The following is an 18,357-nucleotide window of genomic DNA, read 5'->3' as shown; positions in this document are numbered from 1 at the left end:
AGCTGTATTTTCAATATGAACACTAATAATTACACTAAGAATAGGCACTGTTAAGATTTGATCCAGTTCCCATAGTATTTCAAGTACATTCCACAAATCTAACTCCACACATTTGCTTTAGAATCTCAACTGTCAAACCTGGGTGACTCTGCCCATCCCTGGAATACACCCCCAGCTGAAGGAGCTCCTTCCCAGGGAGCACGGCCCCCACTTGTGCTGGGAAGCCCATCTGTACAAGTGCAATGAAATGTGCCCACACATCTGTCACAAGAGATTCTGGGAGCCCTGGGCCTTTCATCCATAACTGCTGTCCACCAGGGGTCAGCAACTTCCCTTACTTGTACCCCTCTCCTGGTAGACACGGTGTCTCCCACTCTTGCCAGAGATTGGTTAAGATCCCTTCCTTCCTGATATACACAGCACAGCAGCAATGCATCACAGAAATCCCCCTCCTCACCCACCGAATGGTACTTCAGGTGGCCCATTCCAGAGCGAACTCCAGGCCTGAAAGCTGAAGCTATCCCTCTGCCACTGCCATCCTGACACCCACACCTGTCCCATGGGTGCCCAAATCCCTGGTGCTGGCACACAGAAGGCTCTAATGGCTACTTGTTGCATGAATGGATGGATGGATGGATGGATGGATGGGTGGGTGGATGAACAGATGAGTGGGTGGGTGGGTGAATGGCTAGGGGGATGGATGGATGGATGGGTGGGTAGATGGGTGGGTGGGTGGATGAACAGATGAATGGGTGGGTGGGTGAATGGCTAGGCGGGTGGATGGGTGGATGGATGGGTGGGTGGGTGGGTGGACAGATGGATGGGTGGGTGGGTGAATGGCTAGGGGGATGGATGGATGGATGGGTGGGTAGATGGGTAGGTGGGTGGATGAACAGATGAATGGGTGGGTGGGTGGGTGAATGGCTAGGTGGATGGATGGATGGGTGGATGGGTGGATGGGTGGGAGGGTGGGTGGATGAACAGATGAATGGGTGGGTGGGTGAATGGCTAGATGGATGGATGGATGGATGGGTGGGTAGATGGGTGGGTGGGTGGATGAACAGATGGATGGGTGGGTGGGTGAATGGCTAGGTGGGTGGACGGGTGGATGGATGGGTGGGTGGGTGGATGAACAGATGGATGGGTGGGTGGGTGAATGGCTAGGTGGGTGGACGGGTGGGTGGCTGGGTGGCTGGGTGGGTGGATGGGTGGCTGGGTGGGTGGGTGGGTGGATGAACAGATGGATGGGTGGGTGGGTGAATGGCTAGGTGGGTGGATGGGTGGATGGATGGGTGGGTGGGTGGGTGGATGGGTGGATGGATGGGTGGGTGGGTGGGTGGACAGATGGATGGGTGGGTGGGTGAATGGCTAGGTGGATGGATGGATGGATGGATGGGTGGGTAGATGGGTGGGTGGGTGGATGAACAGATGGATGGGTGGGTGGGTGAATGGCTAGGTGGATGGATGGATGGATGGGTGGGTAGATGGGTGGGTGGGTGGATGAACAGATGGGTGGGTGGGTGGGTGAATGGCTAGGTGGGTGGGTGGATGAACAGCTAGGTGGGTGGACGGGTGGATGGGTGGGTGGGTGGCTGGGTGGCTGGGTGGGTGGACGGGTGGATGGATGGGTGGGTGGGTGGATGGGTGGATGGATGGGTGGGTGGGTGGATGGCTAGGTGGGTGGATGGGTGGATGGGTGGACGGGTGGATGGATGGGTGGGTGGGTGGGTGGGTGGATGGCTAGGTGGGTGGACGGGTGGGTGGATGGGTGGGTGGGTGGATGAACAGATGGATGGGTGGGTGGGTGGGTGAATGGCTAGGTGGACGGGTGGATGGATGGGTGGGTGGCTGGGTGGGTGGACGGGTGGGTAGATGGATGGGTGGGTGGATGAACAGATGGATGGGTGGATGGGTGGGTGGGTGAATGGCTAGGTGGGTGGATGGGTGGGTGGGTGGGTGGATGGCTAGGTGGGTGGACGGGTGGATGGATGGGTGGGTGGCTGGGTGGGTGGGTGGATGAACAGATGGATGGGTGGGTGGGTGGATGGCTAGGTGGGTGGACGGGTGGATGGATGGGTGGGTGGACGGGTGGATGGATGGGTGGGTGGGTGGATGGCTAGGTGGGTGGACGGGTGGATGGATGGGTGGGTGGGTGGGTGGACAGGTGGATGGGTGGGTGGATGAACAGCTAGGTGGGTGGACGGGTGGATGGGTGGGTGGATGGGTGGCTGGGTGGGTGAATGGCTAGGTGGGTGGACGGGTGGATGGATGGGTGGGTGGATGAACAGATGGATGGGTGGGTGGGTGAATGGCTAGGTGGGTGGGTGGCTGGGTGGCTGGGTGGGTGGATGGACGGGTGGGTGGGTGAACGGCTAGGTGGGTGGACGGGTGGGTGGATGGGTGGGTGGGTGGGTGAATGGCTAGGTGGGTGGCTAGGTGGATGGGTGGCTGGGTGGCTGGGTGGACAGATGCCCTCCCGCCCTAAGCCTCCAGCTGCCACAGCACCCTGCCCCTCACAAAGAGGCAGCCTCTCAGCCAGGTGGAAGCAGGGAAGAAGCCTGGCATGACAGCTGCCTGCTCCCTCAGGTACTGCCTGCATCTCCTCGACGGCACAGAGTGCCCATGCCCCGTCCTCCAGCACTATCAGAGGTGGCTCACCTCTACAGGTCTGGGCCTCCTTTTCTATAAAAGGCCCCCACCCCCCATTCACTTCTCCATCCTGGAAACGCGGGGAGCCCAGCTGGACTGCAGCACAAGCACGGTGACAGTGGCCGTCACAGGGTGTGCAGAGTGACGGGGCACAGACAAGGGTGCTGCCACACTCAGGACGAAGTACTCGCTGAGAACGCCCTGCGTCGCAGAATACAGGCGGGCGTTCATAAGGTGGGGGGCGGAGGGTGAAGGAGCCCTCTGAGTTCTCCACCCCGCCCCTCCCACTGCCGTGAGTGGAGAGAAGGCGACAGCGTCTGCACTGGTCGGGCCCGGGGAGGGCTGGTCTAACAGTCCCCGGGAGTGTGACCTGGGCTCCAGACCCACCTCGGGCCTCAGGGGGCAGCACCTACCAAGACAGCAGTGTCTGCTGTATGGGGGTCCTGGTCAGTATTTAAATTGCACATTGTCCTCTTCTAACCGTAATTTTCTGACAACTAAACTAAGCCATGTGCCTCTCATCCAGAGTAAACAGCCAATACCCTGCCTTGTGGAAGGGAGTGACCCTTCCACAGGAGCAGTGAAAAATCACTGAAATCGCATTGCTACTGAAACCACGGAACCTGCTGCTACACTGTACTGACAAATAACTAAATTCGAAGAGGCACACGTTATACCAGTCTTTACACACGATTTGGAGCACTTTAAAATTATACAATACTAAAAGACTACATTTCACATCTTGTAAAACTTTCCCAATTTGGTATAAATGGGATGGCCAGTCTTAATAATACTCATAATTTTTAAAGGCATTATTATTAGTTTCAAATATAGGGCATGTTATAAATAGGAACAGGTATTAACACATACCTAATGCTGTTTAGCAGTGTTCACAATGAATCTACACACACAGGAATGTCCAGCGAGCACGACTCACTTAATACACTGCATTGCTACATCTTGTAACACCCAATTTCTCAAGATGTTGGTCTGAAACCGCAACATACTTGGGAATGGTTTTCCTACTGAAGAATAAGATTCTAGAATGTGTGAAGACATTTAGAATTTGTATACAGTGGGACTAATACAAACCATGTGAATTACAATAAGTTCCAAAAGAATGATGACAGAATTGTTCTTACGCTTCTCAAAATTTTCCCGAATTTATACGTTTAGTGATGAGGGGCCGTGGAGAAAAAATAGTGGCAAGTCTAAATTTAGGGTATGTGGATGAAAATTTCTTGCAGTTTTGGCTTTTGCCTTTGTCTTAATTTCCTACTGCTTGTCTTAATGCCATCTTGCTCTTTCATGCCTGACCGAGGAGAGCAAACACACCGACGCCGTAACCAGGTGCAGGTCGGGAGCAGCGGGGACACGGAGAAGGCTACGCCCGCGTGCCCTGGGGACGGTGCCTCTGTCCTGGACACACACGGTGGGCATGGTGCCTGCAGAGGTCACACATCACAAGGCCCCGCCGCTCCTAGACACAGAGCTCCGTTAGTACAAGCGTCTGTGTTACAGTGAGCAAGATGCTCTTATCACAGATTGCTGACTCCAAAATGAATTTCTTCTTCCTCTTCTTGGGAAGCCACACTAAAGAACCGTGGCTCATTTTATTTCCTGGAGAGATGACTGTCTCCTGCCGCAGAAGACCCCAAAGATGCGGTGCTGGAGAAAGACCCCGTTCCAGCCCTATCAGCTGCTGGGTAACGCGGTGGCGCCCGGAAGACAACTGGCTATTGCCTCAGCAGGAGTATCTCTGCACCTCAGACATTTTCTGTTAGTTAACTTATAGTACGTGGAGACAGCAAACTCTCAACACCTCTTAAAGCAACAATTCACCCCAAAGCCAGTAGTTTGTGATTTTTATAGTCACAGGCAACTTTTAAATCTGGTGTTAAGAAAAGAATATTGATCTTAACACATCAAGTTGAATTAAAGACTGAAATTATATGGAGTGTTGAATGGAAGGAATTTGCTCTCCGTGTTTTTAAAAGGAAAACACTGTAACACCGGCAGCCAGTCTTACCACAGCATGAAGAGTAGTTTTGACGTTAGAAAAGTCAGTCAGTAAGGAAGAGTGGCAGCAAAGGAGAAATTACAAAGCATCTGTCTCTAGAGGGAAAAGCTCCTGGGACTCAAAGCTACACACTTCAAAGATTTCATAAATGTCTTCCTAAGAAATACTTTAAACCTTGAAGCTGACGTGATTCCTAGACATGTTTAGAGCCATGTTTTTAAAATCTACCTTTGTAAGTGAGTCCCTAGCTAAAACTCTACGAAATGCCAACAGAAGAAAAGAGAGGCACTCTAGAGGGAAAGCAGAAGTAACCGGCATCAACAAGATAAACTCACAGGCAGGTCAGAACACGTTCCCGCAGCGCACCACGTTGGAAGCCCAGTATTTGCACTTCAGGATGAAAGACAAAGGAGTTACCTTTCCTCTCAGAGCGTCTCCTGCGCCTCCTTTTACACCGGCGGATGCTGAGGACAGTCCCCATGGCCAGGGTCCCCGCAATGAGCGGGGCCAGCCCTGGCCAGCCCGGCCCCGTCCCAGCCCCCGGCCACTGGGGTGGGCGCTCAGTCAACCATCCGCGCCGCGCGCCTGCGACGGCCCTCGTGGACACGTGGGAGGGCGGCTCCTCCCCTGCCCCAGGCTCACTCTTCAAAGCACAGATGGAGGGGCCCTCAGCCCTTCAAAGTGGGCAGGGACATGACTCCGGGGGCGGCGGGGGTGACGACACCATCTCCCCAGCAAACAGAGTCCTGCCTAAAAAACCCCAACGTCTCCAGAATATACACAATTCCTCAAATAATGAAGTAGAACCACCAAGAGTCCAGTTCACAAAATAACACTGCCCAAAGTAACGCTCCCACGCAGCACTGCTCAGGGGCCCAGGGCCCCATGGCCTGGGGACATCGCTGGCCCCACCTGCACGTGGGCACCTGGGGCCAGGCAGGCACGACCCTCCCCTTCCCACCCAGCCTGGCTCGCTGGGGGGTGCAGAGCAGGGCACACACACACGCACACACACGCACACACACACGCATGCACACACACATGCGCACACACACATGCACACGCATATGCACACACACGCATATGCACACAGACACGCACACGCACACAGACATGCACACACACGCACACAGACACATGCACGCACGCACACACGCGCACACACACACACACATCTCAGGGCGCGGGACCCGCACTTGGACTGGCCCAGCACAACCCACAGCCCTCAGCCCCCCTCATCCAGACACGCTGCGTAGATGCTCTCCCACATCTTGGGGGCCCTGTCCTTGGAACAAAAGGCAACTGCATCCGAGAGCCCTGAGGACGGGGGTGTCTCGCGGGGGAGTCAGTGTGCAGGGAGGATGTGAGTAGTAGAGCCCTTCAGCAAAAGAAAAGTTAATCGACGTGTCAAAATCTTTCTCTCCACACAACTGACCGTGTCTTGAATAAAAAGTGTTCCTTTCCTGGTAATGCCAGCATTGTTTTTCCAACTTATTATTCCAAAGGTGCACACGAATTAACGCCGGCTTCACCACGATTGCACGTGGAGCCTGAGCCATGTTTTGTCACATCAAGCAGCTCCCATTACTCTTATATTTGTGTGTGTGCCCATCCGGACATGCTCCACAGAAGACGTGACCCTGCAGAACCCCCCTCCCCAGGGCTCCAGGCAGTGGGCACTGGTGGGACAGAACCCACCACTCGCCCTGGGGAGGGACCAGAGTGCAACCCTGAGAGCATGCCCCCTGACCCCGTCCCCAGCTGCAGGTGCAGCTCAGCTCTTACCGGCAGTCGTTCTGACTCTGCTTTCCTGGCTTCTGTACAGTAGTTGTCTGTGTGGCATCCACACATCACACTGCAAATTATTTTAACTATATTTTCTTTTTGTTGATGCTCTGGCATTTGGGAGCCTTGCAGACCCTGGGAAGGAGAGACTCCCCCTCCTGGATGGGCTGATTTGCAGAGACAGCAGAGGGCTCGGCCAGGAGCAATGCAAACCACAGCCCACACTGCGATCTAACTTCCCACCAGGCCCCTGCTGCCCCGCCCCTGCCCCAGATCACTCAGGCAGGGACCAGGCAACCAGAAACCACTGCTACAGCCCAGAGCCTGCCAGGGTGACTCAAACTGGCCAATCCTAAGTGGTTTACTCTGCCCTGCCTTGCTCTTCTCATGGAAACCCCCAAAGAGGCCTCCTCACTCCCTTCTCCCTCCTGACCCAAACGGGTGCTCCATGTCCTGCGGGGTGGGGCATGTGGCGCGGCGTCTCCACGGCGCCTGCAGCACCTCCGCTCACGACGACCCCGCGGGTGCAGGACGGTTCTCAAGACGCCTGGTTTGACAACATCGAGTCTATTTAGGTTCCTTCTAACTAAAGGGCACCGAACAGTCTATGAAACACAAGGACAAGCTGGCTTCCTGCTATCACATCGTACAACCCAATTTCACATTCGCTCTACAGTCATATAAAAAGTCAGGTAGAAGTGGCAGTTATGTGCATATAGCCTTCACTTCATAAAGTGATAATTTGTTTTTTCTTGTCAGATGACACGACCGAACGCACAGCTAATCTTCCTCACGTAATAAATGCCATGTTTTCCGCTTTCTTGAAAATCAGAGTGAGGCAGAACCCACCGGAATGACAAGGCAAGTGGTGCCCTGATGCAGCGTCTGTGGCCGCGGACGGGAGGGGCCCTAACGGAGCACCACCTTTCTCAGCACGTCTTAACTTACAGCCATTCCACGAGAAGTTCCCAAAGGTGAAGTAACTTCCTCTCTCTGCATCTATCATGCTCTTCTTTTTTCTTCCCATTTCTTTCTGCTACCTTTAGGATTATTTAAGAGGAGCATAAAAATAGAATACCTGTATTCATTGGAATCAAGAAATTCACAGCAGAATGGCAATGATTTGCTGCATCAGATATGGTTTCTAGAACCATTAAATTGACAGTTAATAATCTAAAAAAACACTTTAAAGCTTTTTCCAATTTCAAAAGTACACCAATTTCGGACTTCAGCTGTCACATCTTTGCAAGTTAATAACTACTGAATTCTAGGAGAATGTCAGAAATAGTTGTACACCATTTAGCATCTGACATTCCTGGTACCTAATTAATTTTATTTATCTATGTCCTAGAGTAAAGACTCCAACATTTAATGTTCCTGGACTATTAATTTAGGATAAGACTCTTGACAACTGTTTTTCTACTCTTTCAAGAAGGAAACAAGGAGTTTATTCCATTAGAATTCTACAGTCTCTAAATGAGTCAGTTCCTCATTAGTTATTCACATACAATCAACACACAGGAAACTGTAATGGTACTTGATTTAATACCATGGTGCCTCAGAAATATCTCTTAATAAGAAACACAGCAAACATTCACTCACTCATCCAACTGGGAGCAAGCACCTACTATGTGTCGGGACCATCCTCGGGGCCAGGGCTCTGTCGGTGAACAGAGGACATTCACAGGCTCGCATGGGGCTCACGTCCAACAGGAAAAGAAACCCAGTCAGCAGTGAGCGTCACCAGCAGTTAAAGGACTCGCGTCAGAGGACGGTGCACGGCTCCAGAAAGACGGTAATGAAGCCAAGACTAAGGCGCTGAGGAGGCTGACGTGAGGCCCCGGGGAAGAGTGTTCCAAGAAGACAGAGGGCGAAGACCCCAAGGCAGAGCCCACGTGGCCCAGGAACAGCCAGGAGGCTGGAAGTACTGGAGGGTCGGCTCACTCTGCCTGGCCTCTGGCCTCTGGGGAAGGACGGGTGTGGGGCAGGGCTGAGGCGAGGGGACAGGTTAGGAGACCAGTGCAAACAGATCCGATGGTCAGAGCCTGACGGCCGTGGACAAGGTGAGAAATAACCAGACTCGATGCACCCTAGTGGCACAGTAGGCAGGCTCTCCTGATAGCTTGGATCTGGGGCAGAAGGGAAAGGACGGCCCCAGCTTTTGGCCTGAGAGCCTGGAAGGACAGAGCTGCTGAGATTGGAGGCCTGTGGATCGGGGGGGGGGGGGGGGGCCACCGGGAGGTCAATCTGATGTCCCAAGTTGGAGATGAGGTGATTCCCCAGAAGATGCTGGGGGACCTGGGGTCTGAGCCTGGAGAGCAGGAGAAAGGTCTGGGCTGGAGACTCAGGTGTGGGACTCACCTGCACAGAGGTGAGAGCGGGTGAGTCCTGAGAATTGAGTGTAGACAGAGCCAGGAAAGGCACTGCGGCTGGGCGGTTGGGGGAGGGAACAGCCACTGAGGCGGTGTGCACAGGACGAGTGTACTGAGTGACCATCACCTGCCGGTCACTCCAGTTAAATGTCACCAAATCTTAGTAAAGGAGACTCTGCAATGACCACACGAGGGGCGGGCTGGACACAACCACCACTTGTTTTACAACCGGCAGGGATGCCATTCAAGCGTTTGTGAGTGGAGCTGTGCAGTGTGAAACCTGCACAACCGTACAGCATGGCCATGGTTACAGCACAGGGGTCATCAGCACAAAGCCCAGAGCAGGTCTCCCCGCTGAAGCCCTGCTCTACCTCCTTCGAGCCTGGGGCCACGGCAAGTTCTCACCTCTTGGCTCCGAGGTGACAGCGACGGCTCCCCCCAGGCTTGCTGGGGAGACCCAGTGAGGACAGTGTGCAGGGCACAGTTAGGGGCCGCCCTGGCTTCAGCTGCTGCCGTATCATCGGGACCACCACCTTCTGAAGAGGAGCAGCCAGCTGGAGAGGCGAGGTGACCTGTCCGAGGTCACAACTGGGCAGGCGGCAGGACACTGTTGAGAACCCAGGACACTCCCAGCTCGGGACCCAAGCTCTTCACCCTCCGCAATGCTGCCATCGCAGCAAAAGCACGGCCACTCAAGTTTACTTTTTCAATATGTTAAGATTCCTCACAATGTTAGGTCAAAGTAACACGCACGTATTTCTTCAACTAAGCACATTTCTACTTTCTAAGGCAGGACAGTTCCGAGCAGATTAGGGGGAGTGTAGTCTGCATTGCACCTGCAAGTCTCCTCCACTCAATTAAGATCACGAACTAAAGTAAGCTTTTTCCATTTTCTTTTGAAGTGACTTTACCAAGGAACCTTGGAGTAAAATAAAAATTTACATTGATCAGATAAGTAGAGCAGGTGTTGGATTTGAAAAAAAGGGGGGGAGACACTTGAATTGAAGGCCCTAAAATTAGTTCCAATAACCTAAAGCCACCCAAAACAAGGAAGCAGCCACAGACGATGGACGCAGATGGCTCAGGTGGCCCACGATGACTAGAGGTGGCCCACGGAGGCCTAAGGTGACCCACAGATGGCTCGGGTGGCCCACGATGACTAGAGGTGGCCCACGGAGGCCTAAGGTGACCCACAGATGGCTCAGGTGGCCCACGAACGGCTGGGGTGACCCACGGATGACAAAATAGCCCCAGATGGCTCAGGTGGCCCATGGAGTAATGCCGGCAGCAGAGGCCATCTCAAATCTGAGAGGCCTGGGCTGCGCACAGAGAGCTCTGATTCCTAGTTACAGACTGAAGGAAAGTTTGAAACAAATAGTGTCATCAAGTCTGAACGTAAATTTGAAACTGAACTGGGTATACAATTGATAGCCATGGTTTAGACAGGTATTTCTTTCAAGATTATTTTTGAACCATCCTTTAAAAACAATGTTTTCTACTACTGATTATTAAAAACAAATTAGAACATACACTTTATGAAGTATAAAGTAAATCTGGTTGGGCCTTCAAAGAAGACAGAGTGATTTTGCTCAGTCTAGAGTAGAAAAACCTCTGACCCAGTTAACCTATGTATACTTGATTCCAGGGTTGTTTTTTTTTTTAAACCGGGTATGTGTAGATGAAAGAACCAACATAAACATGCATATGTACAAGCAATGTACAAAAGGACAAAAATGGTCAGATCTGACTAAAAACTCAAACAAGACTGAATGGAAAAGAAAAAACTTTAAAAAATATCAGAGGCATCACAGCCTGGACCTGCAGGGTGGAGAGCCAAAGGCACAGGACTCGTGGGTCTAAGGACCAGACACATGACCAGGGAACACACCAGAGCTGTGAGAGAACTCCCCAGAAATGAAGGTCTGAATCTGCCACCAAGCGGACACCGTGTGCACCAAGAAGGTAATAAAAAGCAACGAAAACTCACATTTTTGTCAGCAATATCGCTGAAATTCATGACTAGAGAATTCGAAGGAAGTCTAGCCCAGAGCAATCTGGTTACTGAGGCGATGAAGCCGGGCCGGAGGGCAGCGACGGGATATCCCCCAGCCTGAGACGGGGGTACGATCCCAGCTCGGGTCCCATCAAGCTGGTCAACTACAAAGGTGGGGGGCCTATAAAATCTTGAGTCCCGGTGCAGGGCAGCCCCCAGGCCTCACCTCCACAGACCCGAGGGCACAGGGGCTGGAGGGTACACCCCCACCCCAGATCTGTATCCCCAAACTGCTGGGAGGCTCCCAGGAGAGGTGGGTGCTGTCCTGGGCGGATGCTCAGAGGGACGTGTGGGGACAGGTCCCTCACTCTACCCGGGCCGCAGAGAACCCTGCTGGCCAAAGTCTACCTTCACTCTAAAAGTCTAGCTCTCTGGTGCCTTGCGGGCAGAGTCTGAGCCAGGGCTTTCAGCCCCTGGATTCCATCACTGATCCCGGCCGCCGCCTGGCCAGACCCACCCCCCCCACCCCGGGACCCTGTCCCAGCGCACACTGCTGCACAGTCAGCCTGGGGAGAGCAAGTGGCGGCAGGGACGGGACACCAGAGTGGGCGTGTGGGTCAACATGGCCATAGGGCTGAGCAGCTGCAAGACAAGGGTTCATGGAAGAGAAATTTTAAACCTCAAATATTCACATTATTTCTTCACTTTATGTTGGCCACTCTTCACTAAAGATCAAACACACATATACAAATTCGGGATAATTTAGTCTTATTAAAATTAGCAATCTGTCACCACACATTCAGAACTTGATAGTATAAACTATTGGGGGTTTTTTTGCTTCTGTATTTTATCTTAATTATAAAACCTATTTGAAATATTAAGTTAAAATAATGAAACTGTATAATTGTATTACACATAAATAAGCAAAGCAATAATTTTTTAAAGACTGGAACAGATGTATGAAACTGTGCTTTCCAATTCCATAACAGGAACTCAACTTATTAGAATTAAGTTTATAAATTATTTGATAAAATTTAATTTACAAATCAGGTCACTCACTGAACTAAACCAGCTGTAAGTATCCCATACCACTGCCTCACGGGTCCTTTAAAATGGCTAAAGCAAAGCCAGTGAACAGAAAGTTTTCTGCGGGAAGTTGCTATCTGGGCTCGGGGTAGAAACGCAGGACAACCATCCTCAGGGTGTGAGACGGGCTTTTTCTTGCCGTCTCAGCGTGACCTCACAGCCCTACCTACCGCCTGAAGGCGTCCGCCCGGGGCTCGTGGCACGCTAGCCGTGTGGACGCCTGATGGCGTGGGAGCCCCGTGGCCTGCCCTCACCCCTCACCGCTGCGTCCTGGTGCCCTGTACAAAGTAGGCAATGACACAGAACGCCAACGCCGGACAAGGCCACTCTGGGGTCAGGATGGATCAGGACAGCAGAGTGGGCAAGAGGGAACCTTTGGGACGAAGAACACGCGGGTGGTGCTGTGCTAACTGCACACACTGCCAGAGCACATCTAACTGAACACATACAAAGGGTGATTTTTATTGCATGTAAACTGTACTTCAATAAAGGCAGCTTTAAAAAAACCCCAGAAAAAAAAAAAACACAAATAGTAGAAGACATAGTCTCAATTTGAAATAAAATGGAAAATACGTAGATTTCAAGAAGAAGGAATGAATGGATTCCAAACACAGAATGAATCAGTTGGAAAAGACGAGAAAGCACATGGGTCTCTCAACAGGACTGCAGAGGAAGGCTTACAGCAGCTCTTGCTGCCACCGGCTGACTCATGAGGAGACCGGAGGGGGGAAGCGAGCAAACTGCCCCAAACTCAGGCTGCAGCCACGTCTCACCACCCCGCTCTACCACCTCAGGCGATGCAAGAATGCAGGAAAAAGGCAGCACTGAGCAAAAAAGATACGACCCAACTATAAAGCAAGTTAAAATGTGGCATGACTTTTGGCAATTAGTGTAGTGTCCTAAAAGAGAAAAGTGTCCTTTGCACGCACAAGTGTGACGGAGGAGGAACTATCACCTGCATCTTACCTGGCTCTGTAGTGAACACCGTTTGCTAATCATAATAATGTAAATGCCATGTACGGATTTGAAACTGAGTGAACCATGGTTACAAAACAGAAAATAAAATTTTCTGCTTTGATAACATTAAAAAACCCAGAAAACCAAACCTGACAGAAGTTGAACAGTGGAGAGTGAGGAGGAGGTGATGGGCAGGGTAGGGTAAGTGGCCAGGTACACCTGACACGGTGGGGAGCCAGCAGACGGTCCAAGGTCCAAGAAGCTGGCTAAGAATCCGCAGTTCCTAAGACAACCAGCAGGGAACATGGCTGCCAACCTGGCTGGCTGACCCAATGCTCCTCCCCAAGCCCCCTTTCTCCTGCCCCCTTTTGCAGAGATGTTACAAGAGTTAAATACTCGTTTTCTCAGTCTCCTTTGTGACTACAGCTGGCCACACAACACGGTTCTGGCCAACGAGATATAAATGAAAATATGCAGAGGCTTCTGGAATGCCCCTGATGAAAATGACAGAAATGGGCTGCACTGCTTGCTCCTTCCTTCCCAGTTGTTATTGCCTTGAACATAGATGTGATGGCTGGAGCTGCAGCAGCCACACTGCAAACATGAATGGTTAGGAGAACTGCAGAGACACTGAACCAGACTCCTGATTTGGTTGTGCTCTGAGCCAACTCTAGCAAAAACCTACTTTTGCTTTACTTACGAAATAAGTAAATGAATAAATCCCCAGTTGTTTAAGATACCATAGGTCATGTTTTCTGTTACTTTCAGCCGAAAGCACTCCTAAATGACACAGGAAAAGAAGGGAAGGCAGAAGTGTAAGTGAGCTAAATCCTCCTGTATCTAAACTGAAAGTCATAGATATTGTCCAAAATTAACAAATCAAATAATTGCAAGTGTATTATTAAGAAACAGGAAGCATGGCAGTGACTGCCATCTGCGTCAACAGCAGAGCACCCGCCCAGCCAGCCACGGAGGACGGACGACCTTTCCAGCCCTCTTGCCATTCATTGGTCATGGTCACGTGACGACAGTTCTACCCACTGGGATGGAAACAGAAGCGTCACGTGGAAGGTTCTGGGAACCTCCCCAAGAGACAGCACACAGGTGTCCTTTATCACACCCCCTCCAGCACCTGCCCCAACTATGGGTGGGTCCACACACAGCAGACCGAACACCAGGACAGACGGTCTGGGCCTGGACGGGCCTGTCTGCCTGGACAGGCGCTGCTGCTTCACCTTCCTCCTGGTGAAGCTCCTCACGCTATGCCTCTGTCCCCGCAGTGTGTCCCCTCACACTGGCCAATCCAGAAACACAAGTATCTACAACTCTCCGGAACAATCAGGGCTGCCTCTGGGGAGGGCGAGGACTGTGGACCCCTGCTTTCCACCAAAAGTCCTTCTAAATTACGTGACTTGTCTGACTTTGAAGACATCGCTGGTAAAAACTGAAAAACAAAACCCAAGCAGGCCTGGTCTCCTCTCCCGCACCCCCACGTGCCTGTGCCCAGCCGGCCTTGGCCCTACCCCTGCATGCCCCCACCCACCACAGTCACAGTCCCTCTTGGGCCCACCAGGCTGCTGGGGTCCTCTCCTGCCCCTGCCCCCCTGCCCCCTGCCCACCTCCCCATGCCATCTGCCTGGGAAATACACACCCTTCAAGACTCCCCCCGCCCCCACGAAGCCTGCGACCCCTACCGCAGGGGGGAGAACAGGCCACCTGCCTCTGGCCCCTACTTCTGTCACAGCAGCAGTAGACACCACTGTCGTCACCTGCTCACTTCCCTTCCCCCCGGCCACGTCCCCGCCCCAGTGCCCGCCTGGGCAGCGCTGCAGAGGCCTGAGTTCCACCGTGATTCAAGAGACCCACCCCTTCCTCTAAGCAGCTCTGGGCTTTGCTCTTCCAGAACGGGCCCCACGGAGCTCTCATCGCCGCTGCCAGCTGCTGCCCCACAAACTTGAGGGAGTGATGGAGAGACCACATCGAATGCCCTAGCCCACGTCCAAAATGTCATCCGTAGACCGTAAGACCAGCAACGGCCCACAGCATCCTGGTAATAAGGCGGTCAGGAGACATAAGCCTTCCAGAATTCTCCATCTGCACAGGAGGGGCAGGGGTTCTCTGATAAATTCAGCATTTCGAATTTTACAGAGGGGTGACTACACAACGAATCTGTCCACAAGAGGGCACTGCTGTATGTCTACAAGCCCCCCCATGAGGAAACAAGGAAAGAATACCAGACCTTTCCTGTATCTGTAAATGAATCTCCCATTTTTCTTTTACACGTGAGTCTTAAGTATCTGGATCCATTATTTTGTATTTAGTCATGACCAGAGCACAAAACAGCTACAAGAAAATCAGCAACCTACTACTAAGAACAACAGATACTACTCTGCATCTAACACTGCAAAGGCAATTGAATTTTTATTCACTAGAGTCACACTTTTGAGTTTAACTGTTCACTATTTTGCTTGCAGCCACCCTCGGGCAGGGGCGTGGAGAGAAGCCATGTGAGGGTCCCTCCTGGGTCCTCTCTGCGACACCACCCCCGGGAGAGGTCCCTACTCCTGTCCTGAGGGTCCCCCTCACGGCCGACGCTGCCTGGAGCGACAATGACTCTTCTCCACTCCCACCAGCATCAGCGGGTGCTGTCCGTCCCGTCCCACCCTGGTTCCAAGGGCCTTGGTCAGTGCCTGCTCACAGATGCAAGGCACCTATTTGCTGGGTGAATCAAAGAGTGGGGGATGCAATACACATCTTTCTTGAACACTGCTGCAGACCCGTGACCTCACAACCAGGGGCGCTTCTTCCTGGACGTGCTTTGTGGAGCTGACGCCGATGAGTCAGTCCGGATGACACAAGGACACTTTCTCAGTGGCAGTGACTCATGCCAGAAACTCACTGAGAATCACTCTTCGTTCTCAGCCAAATTTTGCTTTATTTCGCTGACCTTCAGGAACGTTTATAAACTGAAGTGTCATCTGTGTTAAATAGGTTATGTTAGCCAGTAAATCACATGAAAGGGGAAAAATGTCAAGTTTTTGCCCCCGTGTAAGGATTCAGCCCCTGCATAAGCATTGGGTGTCCCTGCAGCGCCGCCTCTCTCCACCTCGGGCACTAGGAGCCCTGGAGTCGCTTGCACTCGCGGGGGCCCACGCCTGAGGCCGCGGGGGCTCCTCCCCGGCCCACGGCGGCTCCAGCCTTCAGGACACCCTGCAGGCCTGTGAGGACCTCGACGCCACTCTGTCCCCGACAGCCCCTCCCTGCCACATCCTCCTCTCGGCCAAGCCTTCTGTCAGGGGCCGCGGGGGGTGGCGGTGGTGGCCACGTGTGGACGTGGCCTGGTCGTTGCAGGTCTGGGGCACTCGGCACCGTGCAGGGAGAGGGAGCGTGTGGGACAGCAGGACTGCCCAGAAACAAAGAACTGTCCTGCCTGAAGGACCAACATGCAGGCGACAAAGAGGTTCATGGTTTCCCAAGACCCCTGTTTCACATATAATCACAACTTTCAACACACCCAACCATCCAGAAGTGTAACTGCCAAGCGAAAAGCAGGGAGAACTGCGTCGCGCTTCTCCGAGAGTGAATCCATGAGCTGAACACCATTCCACTCAGGTCTACACCCTCGGTCTGTGTCACCCTCGCAGCGCCTGCGTCTCTGCATTTACAGGTGTGCATGCACAGGGTCCTCCTAGGAGCGGCGGTGCCCGGCGTTCACATGTCAACACGAGAACTATTTCGTGGTACGTTCTTAATTTCTCTTTTATTACATTTAAATACGGTTATAATTATATAAAGTGGTACCTTCCATGATTTCATTTCAGAATAAAAAGGGGAGTTAATCAACATTTGCTCTAAGCAGAATGCTGGGGTTGGTGGCAGTGAGACACACCAAGGAAAAGCCTCGGCATCTGAGCTGACTCAGGGCTTCCCTGGGCCTCCCTCAAATGTGTGCAGCTGAGTAAATGCTGCAGAGGTTCCACAGCGCGACCCCCGAGATGCCCCAACCTCGGAAGATGTTCTCACCTGTAAGACACAAGAAGCAACTTCAATCTTTTTAAGGAGCAAGAGAGGCAAAAGCGGCAACTGTGCCTGAAACTAAAAATACAGGCTCCCTCCAGCGTCACCGTCAGATGGCAAACGAGGCTACTGACAGGAGCGCTTCCACCCGTAGAGACTTTTTCTGGCCACTTCCATGGGTTTTTTTTTTCTTTTTCAAACCACTCTGAAAAAAAGACTAATACATCAGATTATTGTTGCCAGAATTAGCTCTCATTTTATGAAACAAATACAAAATGTCTATTCTGCAACTAACATCTATCAGTAGGAGACATGATTCACAACGTTGTGGTATTTGATCATTCCCAGCCCTCCGTTCTGCTTCAGATGCCACCTTTGTCCTTGGTTATTTTTTCTATGCCTTCAAGGACAATTTACTTGTGCAAAGGAGCATAAATAACTCGCTTCTCCGGTGCATGCTTACATTACATAAAAAAACACTTTCCATTCCACTGAAACGGTATAATTAATGAGGCAGTTTAGGTCCATGGCACCTTGGATGTAGGTGGCCATAAATCACGCTTCACTTGCAGCACTAAAGCGCGTCTCACTCCGGGATTCTCGCCGTCTCTCAATAAACTCCAGCTACAGAGACACTGATTTAAGGTCGCTAACCGAGCTGAAAGATGAGCTGGGGCTGAACATAAAACTCCACCCCTCTGGCACAAGCAGCGGTGAAAGTAACCTTGGTTTTGCCCTCCCCATGTGCAAAAAAAAAAGAAAGAAAAGAAGCATCAGTCGAAGAGTAAGCAAAACCTCTTTTAAAGGTCTCCCTGGGAACCAGGTGCCTGACATCCTTGACGTTTACAGACACAGAAATGGCAGGTGGGGCCTTTCCAGACGCACCTCTCCTCCCCCACCCGACCCCGTGGGCTCCACATCTGCCCCGTCCAACGTCCCCCAGGCCCAGAGGGTGCTGTGATGTGGCAGACACTCCTCAGCCCCCACCGGGGGAGTGAACGTACACAGAACACGCTCTTGCTGCACTCAGCAGCCTCTGGCGGCCACTTCCGTATACTTCTTCCCTGTGAAAAGACCTCCTTGAAAGTTCAACGCTAGACCTTCTGCAGGCCGCAAATTAACCTTACATCACACTACCGGGATTTTAACACTTGTCTCAACTCCTCTCAAAAGCAGACGCTGAATCATGTAATAGCCACAAAAATAAGTACTAACGAAATTTTCTTTTAATCACCTCAAGGAAAATAATCTGCAGCAAAGGCTTTACAGCAAGTCCAGCGTGGCGTCCCCTCTGCAGGGACCGCGCCGGCCGCTGGGGGGCAGCAGAGCACCGGCCGAGAGACCGCGGGGACAATTAAAAAAACGGTCTCTGCTGGAAGCCAGCCCATCACACGCATTTTAAACAGCAAGCCAAAGGCTTAACTAATCAGTTTACGGCAAGCCAGAGGCACTCTTATTAGTCAAACGTTAGCAGAGAT

General features: G+C 52.1%; 1 protein-coding gene across 9 annotated transcripts in view; it reads right to left on the bottom strand.

The window, feature by feature from the left end:
* The window catches only part of ADARB1 (adenosine deaminase RNA specific B1), a 118,329-nt gene that overhangs the window by 49,887 nt on the left and 50,085 nt on the right, over nucleotides 1-18,357 (bottom strand). Inside the window, exon 1 of one of the 9 annotated variants that reach the window (XM_057545395.1) lies at nucleotides 16,886-17,232. The exons of the other annotated variants lie outside the window; for them this stretch is intronic. The gene's annotated coding sequence lies outside the window, so the exon portion shown is untranslated. Of the gene's footprint in view, nucleotides 1-16,885; nucleotides 17,233-18,357 lie in introns of those variants that run through there. 9 annotated transcript variants of the gene reach the window in all.

Source organism: Balaenoptera acutorostrata, chromosome 4, assembly GCF_949987535.1.
Source record: "Balaenoptera acutorostrata chromosome 4, mBalAcu1.1, whole genome shotgun sequence".
Classification (NCBI taxonomy): Eukaryota; Metazoa; Chordata; class Mammalia; order Artiodactyla; family Balaenopteridae; genus Balaenoptera; species Balaenoptera acutorostrata.
Note: the sequence above shows the minus strand (reverse complement) of the source record. Positions and strands in the feature narration are given on the sequence as shown.